The sequence below is a fragment of the Triturus cristatus genome, chromosome 10, assembly GCF_964204655.1.
Source record: "Triturus cristatus chromosome 10, aTriCri1.1, whole genome shotgun sequence".
Classification (NCBI taxonomy): Eukaryota; Metazoa; Chordata; class Amphibia; order Caudata; family Salamandridae; genus Triturus; species Triturus cristatus.
Window position 1 is genome coordinate 440541796 of NC_140593.1, and position 16540 is coordinate 440558335.

The window sequence follows — 16540 nt, forward strand, 5'->3', positions numbered from 1 at the left end:
TGGATCTCAGAATCTTGAATCTATTTCTCAAGCAGGAGAGGTTCAAGATGCTCACTCTATGATTCCCTTGTTTTACAATGGAGCGGTTGTTCCAGTTCTGAAGGTCCTTCGCCTGCTCGGTCTGTTCGCTTCCTGCATCCTGTTGGTCAACCATGCATGAGGGCGCTCTAGTGGTGTCTCCGCAGTTAGTGGTATCAGCACAGCGGAGATCTCAGGGAGTCTGTGAGGATCTCCAGAGAAGCTGCAGCGGATCTGTCTTGGTGGAGCGTGGAGGGCAATCTGTCTCAAGGAAAACCTTTCCATCTTCCTCCATCGGTGGCCACAGTGATAACGGATGCCTCTACCCTAGGGTGGGGAGCACATCTGGGGGATCTGGAGATCAAGGGCCTTTGGTCTCCAGAAGAAAGGTTGTTTCACATCAACCTTTTGGAATTGCGGGCGATACGTTTGGCGCTCAAGGCCTTTCTTCCTTCCCTTCACAGTCAGACGGACAACACTGCTGCGATGTGGTATGTCAACAAGCAGGGAGGAGTAGGGCTGTACTGTCTCTGCAGAGAGGCGTTGCGACTCTGGTCCTGGGCTCAGGACCATCGGATTTGCTTGATGGCGAAGCATTTGGCCGGGGTGCTAAACGTGCATGCGGACAGTCTAAGTTACCAGTTTTCCGCCGATCACAAATGGAGGCTTCATCCGGAGGTAGTTCAACATATCTTCCTGACGTGGGGAACTCCTCTGGTGAACCTGTTTGCCAGTCATGAGAACGTGCACTGCCCGTCATTCTGCAGTCTCCAGTTTCCGGGGCAGGGAGGGTTGGGGGACGTGTTTTAAATGAGTTGGGGCTCACAACTGCTTTACGAGTTTCCTCCCATACCCTTGATTCCTCAGGTTCTGGCAAGATTCGCCAAGACCGGGCCCAAGTTATATTGATCGCCCCGGATTGGCAAGGAAGGGTGTGGTACAGGGACCTTCTTCACCTCTCGTCACACCCTCCGCTCCATCTCCCTCTCAGGACAGACCTCCTCTCTCAGATGGAGGGGCAAGTTCTACACCCCCACCTCCAGAGCCTGCACCTTCATGCCTGGAGATTGAACGGGGCAACTTGAATTCTTTTTCTCTCCCGCCTGACGTGGTAGACGTAATATTATTGGCCAGGCGACACTCCACCAAGTCTGTCTATTCATACAGGTGGTCTAAATTTGTTAAGTGGTGCGGAGAGAAATCTATTGATCCCTTAAAAGCTCATCTATCTCATGTTCTTTGTTATTTTCTTCATTGGGCCCAGCAGGGTTTTGCTGTGGCCACTGTAAAAGGGTATTTGTCGGCTTTGACGGCTTTTTTTGTGTTTGCCTGATCATCCTTCTTTATTGAAGTCTCCTATAGTCTTAAGATGTATTAAGGGGCTGACAAACATGTTTCCTCCCACTCCTTTTATAATGCCCCAGTGGGACTTGAATTTGGTGTTAACTTTTTAAATGGGTTCGTCATTCGAACCGATGCATAGTTGTCCTTTAAGACTTTTAACTTTTAAAACGGTCTTCCTGGTAACTATCACCTTGGCCAGGAGGGTGAGTGAACTCCAGGCTTTGAGTTCAAAGCCGCCTTTTCTGACCATATATGCTGAAAGGATGGTACTTAGGACCAGGGCTGCTTTTCTGCCTAAGGTGGTGACTCCCTTCCACCTAGGTCAGTCCATTACCCTTCCTACTTTCTATCCTCCCGCTCACCCTTTCAAGGAGGAGGAGAGACTTCATCGTTTAGATCCAAAGTGAGCGATTAGCTTCTATTTGGACAGAACAAAGGACTTCCGTCAGGATGACAAGCTCTTTGTTGGATATGCTGGTCGTATGAAGGGCAAGGCGGTGCACAAGCGCACTTTATCACGATGGATCATCTTGTGCATCAAGATATGCTACTCCCTGGTTGGTAAGGAGGCTCCTGTGGGCATTCAAGCTCATTCCACCAGGTCTAAATCATCTACGTCTGCATTGTCTAGAGGTGTTCCTGTTATCGACATCTGTAAGGCCGCAACTTGGGCCTCCCTCCACATTTTTACGAAGCATTACTGCTTAGATTCCGAAGTGAGGAGGTATGGCCATTTTGCACGTTCTGTTTTGCAGGACTTTTTGGTATAGAAGGGTGGAGACTGCAGTGGGATTCTATTCATAGGTTGAGGAATCCACAGGCAGATGTATCCATCAGAAGAACAAGTTACTTACCTTCGGTAACACTTTTTCTGGTGGATACAGTATCTGCCTGTGGATTCCTCACAGACCCACCCACCTCCCCGTTGTCCACCCTTTTATACCATAAAAGCTGAGGTTTTAGTTTTTTGACATATTATGTGTACTCAAGACTTTGTTACCTCTGTTTATTTACTATTGTTTTGTTTGAAGTGCAAGCTTTCTTCTTTCTTTATACACTGAGTGTATTTGTGTGAATTCTGTATACTATGTATACGTTGTCTCTATGTCGGTCCGCCCGTTTTGCCTCGGTGGCACGGAAAAAACGGGTGGAACTGAAGTCATCATGCCGACGTGGGCTTCTTATGGCTCCTGTGACGTCATGCGGAGTCACGTGCGGAATCGCGTGCAGAGCCATGACGATGTGACAACCTCGTCGGCGCAGAGAGCTGCGAAAAATGTCCAGAATGCTGACGCAGGGGGATATTCATAAGGTGCAGAATCCACAGGCAGATGTAGCCACATCCCCACAGCAATGGCTCATTTCCACCTGCATGGCCCCAGAACGACGGTACAGCAGAGCTGTGTTGGTGCTCAGCCTGTTGACAGATCTTGTGTAGCCATCTAGGCACCCTAAGAATTGGCAATGCCATTTTCATTGGGACACCTGGTCCTCCTGCATCACCCTGCATAGCTCCTGTATGGCCTCATTGGACTGTCTATGCCCTTCCACCACTGCTGTAATCAGCTTTTTCAAGCAGTCCCTCATGTCTGCCATGTTGCTAGACATAGTGCAATGCTGTGCCTGCATTAGCCTCATGTTCTTTGCTTGCAGTTGCTGCACCCTCAGCATTTGGCTCTCCAGCCATCCCCAGACATTTGGATTTTCATCCTCTAATGTTGTCTTCTGTGTCCTTGACCTGCACCTCCGGGTTTGATTATTGCTGCACCGGACCTGTGACTGGGGTATTGTTGTGGGTGTAGGTCCAGGCTGAGATGTCTGGGTATCATGTTCGCTCTCTTCCCCAACTTCCATGGCAGGTAGTGGTGGTACTGTGGACCTGCTTCTAGTGGATGCAGGGTTTTTGGTTTGTGGGGCCATGGGTGTCTCCACGTCTGCCTCAGCCGGAGTCTTCTGTGTGTCTCCGCCATCATTTCCCTCTGACTCCTGTGCAGCCGCATCTGTGATGTTAAACAGTGCAATTTTCAGTTATTATGTAAATATTTATGTCTCACATAGTGCATTTTTGAGTTCCATTAAATTACTAACTGACACACAGTGCCCATATGTTTTGCTTCCTTGTTGTACTTGTGGCCAACAATGCTGTTTTCCTATCAACTTCCCTTCCCTGCCTGTTCCTCCCATAATGCATTTGGGTGTAGCAAGTAAAATGTGGACTGGAGTAGGATTCTGCACACTGAACCTGATCTAATATGATGTTTCTAATTTTCTATTCTGTATTAATTTGTCATTTACATGCATCTTACCTTGTGATGTACTGGCCGGTGCAGAGGTGTCCAACTCCGTCACTCTGACTACAGCTTCAGGCTGGACTGTGGACTCCACTAGGTCCTCCAGGGGTGTTTTCCCAGGCAGTGTTGCAGGTCCACCTCCAGTCTGCTTTGCCTCCGATAGCCTTTCAACAACCCTCTCCTTTGCATGGCTGCGCAGGTCATAACACCGTTTGCGCAGGTCTTCTATTGCGCGGTGGGTGACCCCCACTGCATTCACTTTGGCTTATATCCTGAGCCAGATTTTTCACTTCTCTTACTCATGGACCTGGAGTGATAGTTTGCCAAACACCTTGTCATGGCTCTTCACTACCTCCTCAATGAGGATTTCTATCTCCTCCTCACAGAATTTCAGTTTCCATTTTCGATTAGCTGCCTGCTTCGCAGTTGCTCCTGAAGCCATGCTTTTGTTCCAGGACAGTTTTGCCAAATCAAAAATTGGAACTTCAGCTGGGCTCCTGCACTCTGCCTCCTCCTCTAACTCTCTCAGTATACTGGAATCAGCATGGGATGCATCACTTCCTGATTGTGATGTCATCAAGCTGCACCAAAAGCGACTCGCAATTTGCGAGCTCGCTAATTGCGATTTTACTATTAGCGAGTCGGTAATATGTAATCATTAATAGCGATTGCGAATATTAGCGATTCGGTTTTTTTTAGCAACTTTTTGGGTGCATTGAATTTAGTGATTCCTTATTAGTGATTCCTTAAAAATCGCTATTAAGGAATCGCAAAATAAAACTTTGATGCATATGGGGGTTTATTTGTTACTAAACTCAGAGGTACTCATTTTTCCACTGCCCGAGGATGGCAGCTTGAGGGAACCAGGTAGGATATTTGCCTATGATTGAAGTGCTAAGTAAGGACAGATCACTGTGGTAGATAAGTTAGTCTATTGCCTGTAGGTACAATGCAAAAATAGTACTCACTTTCTCTTTCATTGTAGTTAACAATTTTAATGTTATATATCAGTTCTTTCCAAAGTTTTCAGAAACATAACCTAATTTTTATAAGGCAAATATTTGCAACCCACCTTGCTTTAATGGCGGTGTTTTTTTTTATATAATTGAGGGATCGTGTGTTGGGCACTGTAATTTACTTACATCCCATTTTTCATTAAAGTGGCCACTAAATTTGCCAGACATGCAGTTTTACTGATACATCTATATCGCACACCAATAATAATGTGTGGTCGGGTTTCAGTTAATATTTATCATTTGTGAATCACGATGGAAAGTGTTTAGATATTTTTTGATCCTAGTAAAATATTTTTTCATTACACTTCAGAATTACAAAATGTGCTTCATTTTTGTTTTTCTTAGTGCTGAATATATACAGTTAACTTAGAGGTATTTACATTTTGTTATGTGTTACAAAAATTGACACCATAGAGCCTTTTCTTTCACACTACCTGCACTGCAGCAAGATTGCCACATAATTCACTTTACTTTTCTTTCTCTGACTTCAAAGTGAGAGGGATTTGTAAACACCAATTCCCAAGTTAAAAAAATAAGCAGCAATTTGTCAGAAGGCATAGCCTGACATTTGACCTCTGTCTATGAAATGCAGCAAAAGTGACGATAGAAATACAGAATTTAAAAGCAACTTTATTAACTGCTTGGCCTTTTGTCACCTACCAAAAATAGGCTGGGAAACCACCAGTGGATTGCGCCCCACAGTTTGAGAAAGAGTGTTCTATAGTGAAAATAATACCACTAAAGTACTTGTGCACATATTTAAGTATCAAGAAGGAAATATAATGATCATAATCCATTCTAGACCAAAATGATAAAGCTGTGTTTTATGTTTTGTAATTATTTTTTATTCCAGATATGTATTTCTGTTGACTCAGACACGGACATCGACATTAATCAGGTAAAGCAAACCCATTGCTTGGACTGCACATGTATTAACTCTACTAATAAAGAACACCAGTAAAATAGTGATTTTTCCAGGTGGTTTGAACAAATGTCTCTCACTAAAATCAACAACTACTTCATACGTATGTATCTATTTGGCGATAGTGCTCACAATAGATAATCTTTAATACCGTCTCATAAAGACAATAAGAGTGTCTGATGCAGTAAATGTAATGAACCCTAAGATAGCATTTTAAGACTATAGCATTTACTTTGTCATAGAGGAAAAGTCTGACAAACACTCTTAAATTCCCAATTAGTTTCTGTCAACAACCCACATGTGGAATGATCTCCAAATTTGGTTAATAGTTTGTTACAATACTCTAAGTACACTTTTGTCTATTTTATTCTGTGTCATATGTAAGAAGAGTTTCCAATGTTGCAGAGCATTGCTTCCACTGTTGTGTAATATGAAAGTGTATCCCCTGAGAAAAACACACAGCAATTTTATATTCTATGCAGTCAACTGTAACTCTAATGGGGCATTGTACATGTCTAGAATGCAGCCATTACCACCAGCCTTAAGCTCTTGCCAATATCCTACCTGAGTGAAGTGTAGTTTTAAGGAATTACCACTTCAAATCTAAAACTGCTTTAGGTAGCACACAATGAGACACGTTGAACCACGGGTTAATTGTAAACCCGATCATACACGGATTCTAACCTTTCTCCGAGTACAATACTTGGGACTGTGACTTGGTTGTTTATGCTGCACGAAATAGGATAATTTATTATACATTCTAATAAAATACATCTTTTATAAAAGAATATCTTGATTAATGATCACTGAGAAATGATTTACTTTGTAACCCAATATCAATGTCAAACAACTATAGACCTAGATTTATAAAACTAGTTTGTAAATCTGCACTTGCAGGGCACAGCTTTGCACCGGTGTGGGTGTATGACTTTAGGTAATTTAGAAAGGTTTCCATATGTATATATTGAAGCCTATAAAATTTGCATAGAAGAGTGCCCAGTTAATGCATAATCCATTCTAGGTCAATACTGGTTTCTTTTATTATTTTTTATTCCATATTTGTTCTTGCTGACAGATCAGAGATGGACATGGATCCGGATCTGATAAATTAAACTCATGGCCTGGTCAGTTCATTTATTGACTCTACTAACAAACAAAAACAAGCATTTGCAATGCAATAGGTCTCGCATTTACGCGAGTTTGAGCTATTAACATTGCAAATACCAATGCCTTTTATTTTTAAAAATATAAATAAATGGCATTGGCATTTACAATGCCAATAGCTTAAACTCGGGTACATGCCAGGCCTATTGCATTGCAAACGCTTGTCCTTTATGGGTTCCTGTCCTGCCTTTGTAATGGCATAAACAGAACTGCAAGTCCAGACACCTAAACCGAAATCTGAACTCGATGCACACACAAATCTGGCTAGGGTGCTGCGCCATTACCAGTTTCAGTAACGACCTCCTGAGGAGAAGTACAAATCATGCATTCCATACTATGGGATAATTGTACCTAGTAAAATATGAAAATAACAAAAGAGTTATGACAAGTTTAATAATTTTCAATAGTCCATAACATTTGTTGGAGCGAATACAAAACTTTTGCCCTGTTTAGCATAGCCCCCATTATCTTCTAAAAGGCTGGGCTCCTGTAGTGTCAGAAGGGGGGAGATGCTGCCAGAGCATAAGTTACTTTCGTGTGCTCATTTATTCGGCTGGCTTTATAGAAGACCTCGGATGCTAAAGCCAAGGACCTTTTAAACTAAAATCGTATGATTTTGGACAAATCACTTTATATGCGTGCGGCTCAAACTATAAATGTGTGCAGAAATGCAACTGTGTAACGAAAAAAAATGTTTCATGCTAGTAACTCAAACCTGATTTGATGTGTATACATTTGAATGGTTTCCCAACTGCCCATTGAGCAGTCTGTTGCTTGCTAGGTAGCGTTAAGCTGCATAAATACGAATATATACTCAAACATGCATTCTTTGATGTCATTGCTGCCCACGCCCCCAAGCTATCGAGACCGGATTGGAGCTCTATTTACGAGCAGCTCTGCAGAACATAATAGAAACAGTTTAATAATTAAACTGCAACTCTGCATGCCAGTGCTCCTGCACTCTCCCTGTGACCCGCCATCGGCCATGACTGCAAGGTCCTGCGTTGTTCCTTTACCCACATGTTTAGATTAACCGGGTCAAACATGTTAAGCATGGCAGATTAAAAGGGATTTAAACGAGTGGCCGGAGATGCAAAATGTGGTGGGGAGAAGCGGGAGTTGTGTGTGCGCGTGCGTCATTGCGATCGCTCTGAAAGCGAAAGTGATCGCGATGACGCACACTAGTTTTCAAAGTGCTGCTGGCGGTCGGCTGCGCGCGTTCACGATCGCGTGAACGCAAGCGTTAGGCCAGCCAGCAGCACTTTGAAAATCCCACATACAAAATGTCTCTTCGAGCCAGCGCAAACGCTGGGGCTCAGCGAGACCTAAAAACAGCAAAGGAGTGATCTTTCAGGTTGTTCTTAAAGAAGGTCAACAATGGGGGCATGACCAACAAGATGGCTGAGTGGCAGCACTAAACGTGCGCTCTGGCCCCAAAAATAAGATCTTATTATTTCCCACCACCCCCGGGCCCCAAAAATGCCTGAAACTATGTCAGCTTATTGTGGTGCATACTGGGGGGGAGGAGAGGGTGTAAACATGCAAGATACCCAGGGCGATTGAGGGGTGCATCTGCGATGCAGCAGTGATGTGTAGGTCACCCGTTCCTGACTACTAGAGGCCTAGTTGTGCTCGGAGCCTCTTGGCAAAAAACAGTCTGCTGGGGGTGAGCAATGATAGCGGGCCCGACAAGTGGTGCAAGAGGCACAATGCCCTTTTCCTCAGTGGAGACGAACACTGAAGGAGCCAGAGCTGAGGAGGCTGACCCTGGTGCAAGCAGCGTGGTTCTGGCCATATGGGAGACAAAGGCCCTATACCATGGTGCTGGAGCCGGTGGTGAGATCTCTCACCCTGTTTCCCTGGCAGATCCTTAGGCCAGAGGTGAAGGGCAATGAAGCTGCTGATCCTGGCCTGGCTAGCTGCTGATCCTGAGGCCCTGGGGCAAGCCAGACTGGCATGAGCCAAATCATGAACAAACAGTGCCAGGCTTGGCGGCAAGGAGGTATGTGGTGAGGGGGCCCCATATGGGATGCTTGCAGGGCACTGGGGCCCACCCTGCATGCCTTGCCTGTGAGAGGTAAAGGAAAACAAGGGTACCCCAGTAATCAAACCTAGGGTGGAATAAAGTTCATAGAAACAATGGTTCAGAAGGTGGCCAAGGGAGAAGCAGTGTGAGGCGCCCGAATGGAGGACACAGTAATTATAAGAACAGAGACAATAAATGTTGGAGGGAGCAAGTAAAAGTGTGGCCAGGGAGAAGTTATGATCAGGATAACAATACTTATTTATTTGCAATAGTACGCAGAGAATAATCCTCGTGCAGGTGCTCACATAGGAAAGTGACAACAAGGACTGTTGCGCTGTTTGGCCTGCACTGGAATTTGCCCTGACCAGACTAGAAGCAAGATGGCGGCAAACTAGGCTACCGCTGCAGCACAACCGGCATGATCCAGTGAGCCCTGTGAGAATATAGATGCCCTAAAACCCCCTGGAACATGATTTTGCCTACGCTGAACTTCATACTGAAAATACTTGAAGGGAGGATCAATCACGGTGTTATTAATTCAGAAGTGGCGGCAGTAAAACAAGAAGCAGCCCTTACCTGCTGGCGGATTTGGCAGTCCTTGAGCCTTGGTAACGATTCGGGCTGTGGACAAATAAAGATCCCAATCTGCTTGCAGAGGCTGCAGTGTTACAGACCTAGAAAGGCAATGAAGCCCGCAACGATACGCTCAAAGACAGGAAAAAACTTGATCTCTGAGAATCCATCTCTGAGGGCCAATGTGACCCCACCAGTGAAGCCCCAAATAGTAGAAGATGGATAAGCGGTAATCGGAGCAGCAACTGGAGCAGGCGCATCTCGATTGCTAGGACGACGTGGGCAAAATCCGATCCAGAACGACCTTCCGGGAAAGGTAGCGCCCCAGCAACGTCAGGCCGATCCCTTTATTGCAGAACTGCTTCCCGGATCAAAATGGCCAGAGAAGCAAGCAGTACAGATGACGGAGAATGTGGAGAATGAGGAAGGTGGAGAAGAAATTATCAATGCACCGGAGGAGGTAATGCAGGTGGCAGAGGAGTCGGCTACTGGACTTCAAACTATGGGAGAAATCCGACAGGTAATGGAGAAGGGGGGGATGCTGCCTCAACTGTGTTTAATTTACTGAAGACAAATGACATAACTGGTGCACAGACGGTATATGAATTAAATGCCTCTAAAGGAGTAACTGTAGCAGGGTCTGGACTGACATGGGGGGACCAGTTAGATGCCCTCACTGCCAATACTGCCATTAATGCCGCTGAGGGGGTGCTGGATGAAAGAGAAAGTGTACAGCAGGATATGGGTTTGTGTTTTCAGGATGGTGATAATGTGGATTCAACAACTGTGACAGAAGATGAATCTAGTAACCGTCCAGATGCTGAGGGTGAACAAGATTTGAGGAAAGGAAAAAACCTTACCTATTCTCCAAGGTCTAGTCAAATGTAAAGAACATAGGCAATAGGCTTCAAGTGTGGGAACCCACCCCATGCTCAGTCAAAGCATTTTGCCCAAAAGGTTCATCCTGGGAAAGAAACAGATATGGAATCAACTGACTATTTTTATTCTCTTTCGGAAGGCACAGAATCGATGGTTGACTCCATATCACAGGCGAGTGGCAGTGAAGAGGAAGAAAGTGAAAGTCCTCATGATGCTAGTGGAAAAGATTCCTCTGCAACGCTTCGACAATCGAAAAAAAGCAGCAGCTCTTTCAGCCCGAACAAGGGTGGGGGAACAGGATTGGAATTGGGACTATTCACCATCTAATTTGCTAATCGGAGATTAAGAAAATCAGTCCCTGCAACGGAAACAGTGCCCACTACAACACTAGATGCCATTCTTCAATCAGTTATGGCCCATCATGAAGAGTCTAGGCAAGACAATAGACGTTCTCAAGCGGCAATTCGTAAAGTCCAGGCCTCAGTTCGTACAATAGCGAAGGTATGCAGTGAAATTTCGGAACGATTAACTGAGCTTGAAGCAAGAACAGGTACTATCGAGGCTGATTTGGTGTCAGTCCAGCAGCAGACCACCTCTCATGAGGCCAGACTAGTGGATGTGCAATGGAAATTTGAAGATCAAGAGAATCAACAACGTAAAAAGAATTTACGGTTTCTAGGTATTCCGGAAGATTTAGGTGGAAAGGATGTCCATCTTTATATGGTGGATCTTTTGGGCCAAGGCATTTCCTGAGGTTGAGGCCCAGGAAATACAATGAGCTCATCGAGTTCCGCTGGTGACGAAACAGCACGCAGGTGCTGACACTAGACCCCGTGCAGTACTCGTCTTTTTTGGAAACTACCTCCTCCGACAGACCGTCTTTGGGGCGCCAGGGGAAGAAAAGCCAGTCAAGGAACAGAGAATTGCTGAGTTTAATGGAAAATAGAGAAAAGGAAGAAATACATAGTAGGCAACATAGATGGTTCTCTCAAGGAGTAGGATATGGATAAATTAAGGATTTCTTCTGTTAATGTGGCTGGTTTAAATGAATAGAGAGCCAAGATATTTGAGGTCTTGCTCTTTATTAATCCTGACGTTATTTGCCTACAGGAGACCAATATTCCATGGAACAACAGGGGGGTCATCCAGATTAATGGGTATGACCTGGTGGTTTGCTCAACACAGACCACCATGATAAGAGGAGTAGTGATACTTATGAAATGACAAGTGGGTATTATTAATCGGACTATGTCGGATAAGTGGGGTCGTTGGGCCATTGTTGCATTAAATTCGGGGCTGACCATCGGGACAATTTATGCTTCAAACCAGGATGATCCCGAGATCTGGGAAGAGCTGGAAATAGAACTTGCTCTGTGGCCAAGCCCGCTAATATTATGTGGTGATTTTAATGTTCATCTTGAGATCTCAAGCGGAAGTGGGTATAGTGGGAGAAAACCTCGGGTCAACCGGGCCTTAAACAGTCTGAATATTAGTCATGATCTGGTGGATGTTTGGACAGCCAAAAATAATACAGACCCAGGATATACATTCTTTTCATGTCCTCACTAAAAATATGTTCGCTTACATTTTTTTTTGGACCTCAGCTACTAATCTTGGCAAGGTTGAGATAACTAAGCTCCCGTAATTCTTTTGAGATCATAACCCACTTTTGCTGGAAATAAGGCGCCAATGCAGGGAAGGGGAACACCGCTCCTGGACCTTCGATAGGAAACTATTAGTAGATGAAGACTTTATAAAGTATATTAAAAAATGGTCTAGAGAATTTTTGTAAATCAATCGATACAGTGTATCCCGCACAACTGTTTGGGATATCTACAAAGCATGCTTAAGGGGCGAAATCATAAGCTATGTTGGCCAGCAACGTAAGATGCGAAGGGATCAGACCACCTCTCTCATGACTAGATTGGAGCAGCTAGAGATAGTACATACTAAGATGCTGCTGCAGGGGGGATCAGCGAGACTAACTGAGGTTAGGAATCAAATAACATGTGTCAAAATAGAGCTAAACTGCTATTTTCAAACTGAAGTAGCCCAGACATATCAAGCACACAGTAGTGAGATGTATGAATATGGAGAGAAGGCGAGTAGACTCTTGGCTCTTAGGATCAGACAAAAGGTCTCCTGTAATAATACAATAGAGATTAAGAAGTCAGAGGGACAGCTGGAAACTACCCCGGCAAAGATCATGGGGTTTTTGAGCAGTTTTATAAAAAATTGTATCAATCTGATCCCTCTTTTAATGGTACACACTCAGCCACGGCAGGGCAGTATCCACAATTGAGCAGACTTTTTTTTTTTTTTTTTTTTTTTGAAAACCTTTATTTCAAAATTCAGGACACAGCTATTCAGCCGACAGCCCGAAGGTTCGGCAGCATTGAGAGTGAGATACAGTGATGTGTCCCCAATACAGCTCAAAGAGTAATGCGAAGGTCCAATTTTTAAATAAACACAGAAAAAACTCACAACAAACCCCAGCAAGGCAGAACATTGAAAGCCCATGGCGAAAGCCCCCAGGGGAGGCCGGACCCCACTCATCTACTAGTTACAAGACTGTGTACGGAGGAAGAAGGGGGACAGCAGAGGCCCAAAACGGTTCCTAAAACCAAACTGTGCTGGAAAGTAGGTCAGGGGGAGAGCTGTTCCTCGGGAGGTTCCAGATCCGGGGCAAGACATATTCCCCCCCTGTATTGGTTCCACCGCCCCCAGATGGCGTGCCACTTCCGGGGGCGACCTCTAGAGCAGTAGACCGTCTTCTCCCTAAACATGCTCCAGTCCATGTTCTCCTTCCACGCGGTCAGTGTAGGGGGTCCCGAGGAGCCCCACAATCGCGCGATATCCCTTTTAGCTACCATGTTACCCAGAGTCACCCATTGGGTCTGCGCCTCATCGAGGTCAGTGGGCCCCCAGACGTTCAGGAGGCAACACCGCGCCTCCGGCTGTACCGCAGTGCCCGTCACCTCCCCCATAACTGCATGGACTCTCCTCCAGAACTCCACAATGACACCACATTCCCAAATGATGTGCAGGAAGGTACCCACCATACCACATCCCCTTCTGCACAGGCCGTCCTCCGAAAATCCCATGTGGACCAGCCTTGGCCCCGTCACATACACCCGGTGCAGTATTTTAAGCTGCACCAGCCTCAGACGCGACGGGATCGCAACCTCCTTAGGAGAAGAAACCGCTGACTGCCAGTCCTCATTATCCAACTCAAGGCCATCCCTAGTCCACTGTTCTCTCAGCCCCAAAAGCATATCTGCCCGGACGTTAATCAACTTCTTATATATGAGCGAGATCGTGCTCTCGGGCATATGACCATCAAGGACTCGGTCCTCATTGGGAGAGGACTCCGGCACCTTTTCACCCTCCACGAGGACTGATCGGAGGGCGTGACGCAGCTGGATATACCTGAAATACTCTGAGGGCCCTAGCTCATACTCAGTCTGCAACTCCTCGAAGGACTTCACCCTCCCCTTATGCAGCACATCTCCCACCTTGGATATACCTATCAGGTCCCACTTATCAAAGCCCTTCGTATGCCAGAGTCTTCCCAATCTCTCCGATTCAAACAATGGGGTAGCGAGGGTGAGCCTATCCTTCCAGCCCAACGAATCAGTCGCCATCTTCCATACACGCACCGCCACACCTGTGGGCCCCGTGAGGGACGAGTCTAAGGACCGCGAATACAACGCCCTGTAGTAGTTGCCGCCACGAAGCAGCCACCTATCCAGGGCATACCCAGGGCTGAGGGCAGGGCCATAAAACCCATGGTTGATCGCGCTCAGCTGCGTGGCCCAATAGTACCGTCGGATGTCTGGGAGCGCAATGCCCCCATCGTACCATGGGAGCGTCAACTTTGAAATAGCTATTCGCGGCCGCCCATCCCACAGCAACGTCCGTTGGAGGCCTTCGACCTCCCGAAAGTATTTGGCCGGTACCCAGTCCAAGGAGTTCTGGAGGGCATAGAGGAAGCGGGGAAGAGACATCATTTTGAACAGGGCCGCACGCCCAACAAGGGAGAGCGGCAGCCTCCGCCAACCTTCAACATCTCGCCTCAAGCGCGCCAAGGGGGGGAGCAGATTCCTCTCATAGCGCACAGCAGGATCCATGGATATAAAAATCCCCAAGTACACGAAACCCTGCTGGGCAACCTGTATCGAACATGTTCTAGGGATCGGTGGGACCTCGCCACTAAGAACGTACAAGTACGATTTGCCCCAATTAATCACAAGCCCCGAGTTCCTACCGAACGATGCGAGTATGTCACAGACCACTATAAGTGACTTCTTAGGTGAGGCAAGATACAGTAGGATATCATCGGCATAAAGCGAAATACGGTCCTCGTGATCAGGCGACCACCGAAGGCCCCGTATATCCGGGTGCCAACGTATCCACGCAGCCAACGGTTCAAGGGCGAGGGCGAACAACAGAGGCGACAGGGGGCAACCCTGCCGAGTACCCCTACCAAGCTGAAACGGAGTAGATGCCCGACCATTCACCACAACATTCGCTAGTGGCCCCTCGTACAGCAACCGAACCCAACTCACAAAACCGCGACCGAATCCAAACTTGGCCAGCACGGCCCATAAGTATGCCCACTCCACCGTGTCAAAGGCCATCGTGGCATCAAGAGATGCCACAATAGCCGGTTCACGCAGCGTGCCCGCCCTGGCGATAACGCCATGAAGACGCCTAAGGTTTAATGCTGTGTTTCGGTGCGGGATGAAGCCAGATTGATCCGGATGGACCAAATCGCCAAGCACCCTACTCAAACGGGTAGCCAGAAGTTTGGCCAGAATTTTCGGCTCAGCGTTGAGGAGGGAAATGGGCCGATAGGAGGCGCACCTATCTCGGGGTTTACCCTCTTTATGTATCACCACGATCGACGCCAGCCGCTGATCCAACGGAAGGATCCCATCCCCCCGCGCCTCCAAAAACATGGCGCGCAGGTGAGGGGCGACCCTATCCGGGAACAGTTTATACAGGTCGATCGGCAGTCCATTCGGTCCAGAGGCCTTACCCGAGTTTAACGCGCGAATCGCCCCCGCCACCTCGTCAACCGTTATGTCACCATCCAAATCATCCCTATCTATGTCAGAGAGGCAGGGCAACTCGATATCACGGAGGAGCTCAGACGAGTCCTCGGGCGGCCTGTCCGACACAGAGGAATAAACCCTACGAAAATACTCCGCGAAACACTTCACAATCCCCTCAGGTTCCACAATCGCCTCTCCCCACTCCCCCGTCAACTCTGGCACCACTCTATTGACCCGTTCTTTCCTGTCCAACCACGCCAGGAGTTTCCCTGCCTTATCACCAACATCATACAGGCGGCCCTGTTGTTCCCTACTGAGGGTCTTAGCGGCGTTCGTAACCAGGTCCCTATACTCCGCCTGCTTCAAGCAGAGCTCATGCAGTGAGGACTCTGTAACCTCCTCCTCCATAGCCCCCTCAAGGGCCGCGATCTCCTCCTCCACTTGCCGCACCTCGCCATCCCTCCGATTCTTGGCAGCCACCACCAGGGAGAGGGCTTCCCCCCGAAGCACGGTCTTAAAGGCTTCCCACAGCGACACCGCCGAGTCCACGGTTCCCAGATTGTCCTTAAAGTAATTATCCACCTTCTTTACCAGGGCGCTGCGCATCTTGGGGTCTCGGAAATACCATGGATTGATGGGGGCCACCCTCCCTCCTCCCTCCCGACCTAGATCCAGCCGGATCCACACTGGCGAGTGGTCAGAGAAACCGCGTGCCATGTGCCTCGCCTCGGATATCAACGAGGCATGTGCGGCCAGAGTAAGCAGGTAATCAATCCTGGAGAGGCTGCCATGCGCCCCGGAGTGAAACGTGTATTGACTCTGTGTGGGGTGCCGGAGCCTCCAGCAGTCTATCAGGCCAAACGTATCCAGGAAGTCTGGAAGCCATTTCTGAGCCCCCCCTGTGTCCCTGGGCGGGTATCTATCCAACAGTCCGGAGCCCACAGCGTTGAAATCCCCTCCCACTACCAGCATTCCCCCCGGAAGAGTCAGCAAAGCCCTGCCCAGTTCAGCAAGTGTGGAGGCCTGCAGGGCCGGCGGGACATAAACCGAAACCAAAACCAAAGTCCTTCCTTCCCACCGCCCCGCCACCGCCACAAACCTCCCCCTATCGTCAACAATGGTGGAGTCCACCTCAAAAGGCAGCGATGCTCTAACAAGGATGCCCGCACCCCTGGACCCAGAAGAGAATCCCGAGTGTGCAATGAATTTATACCCCTTCCTATTCAAGGCATAGCACATATTACCTATGA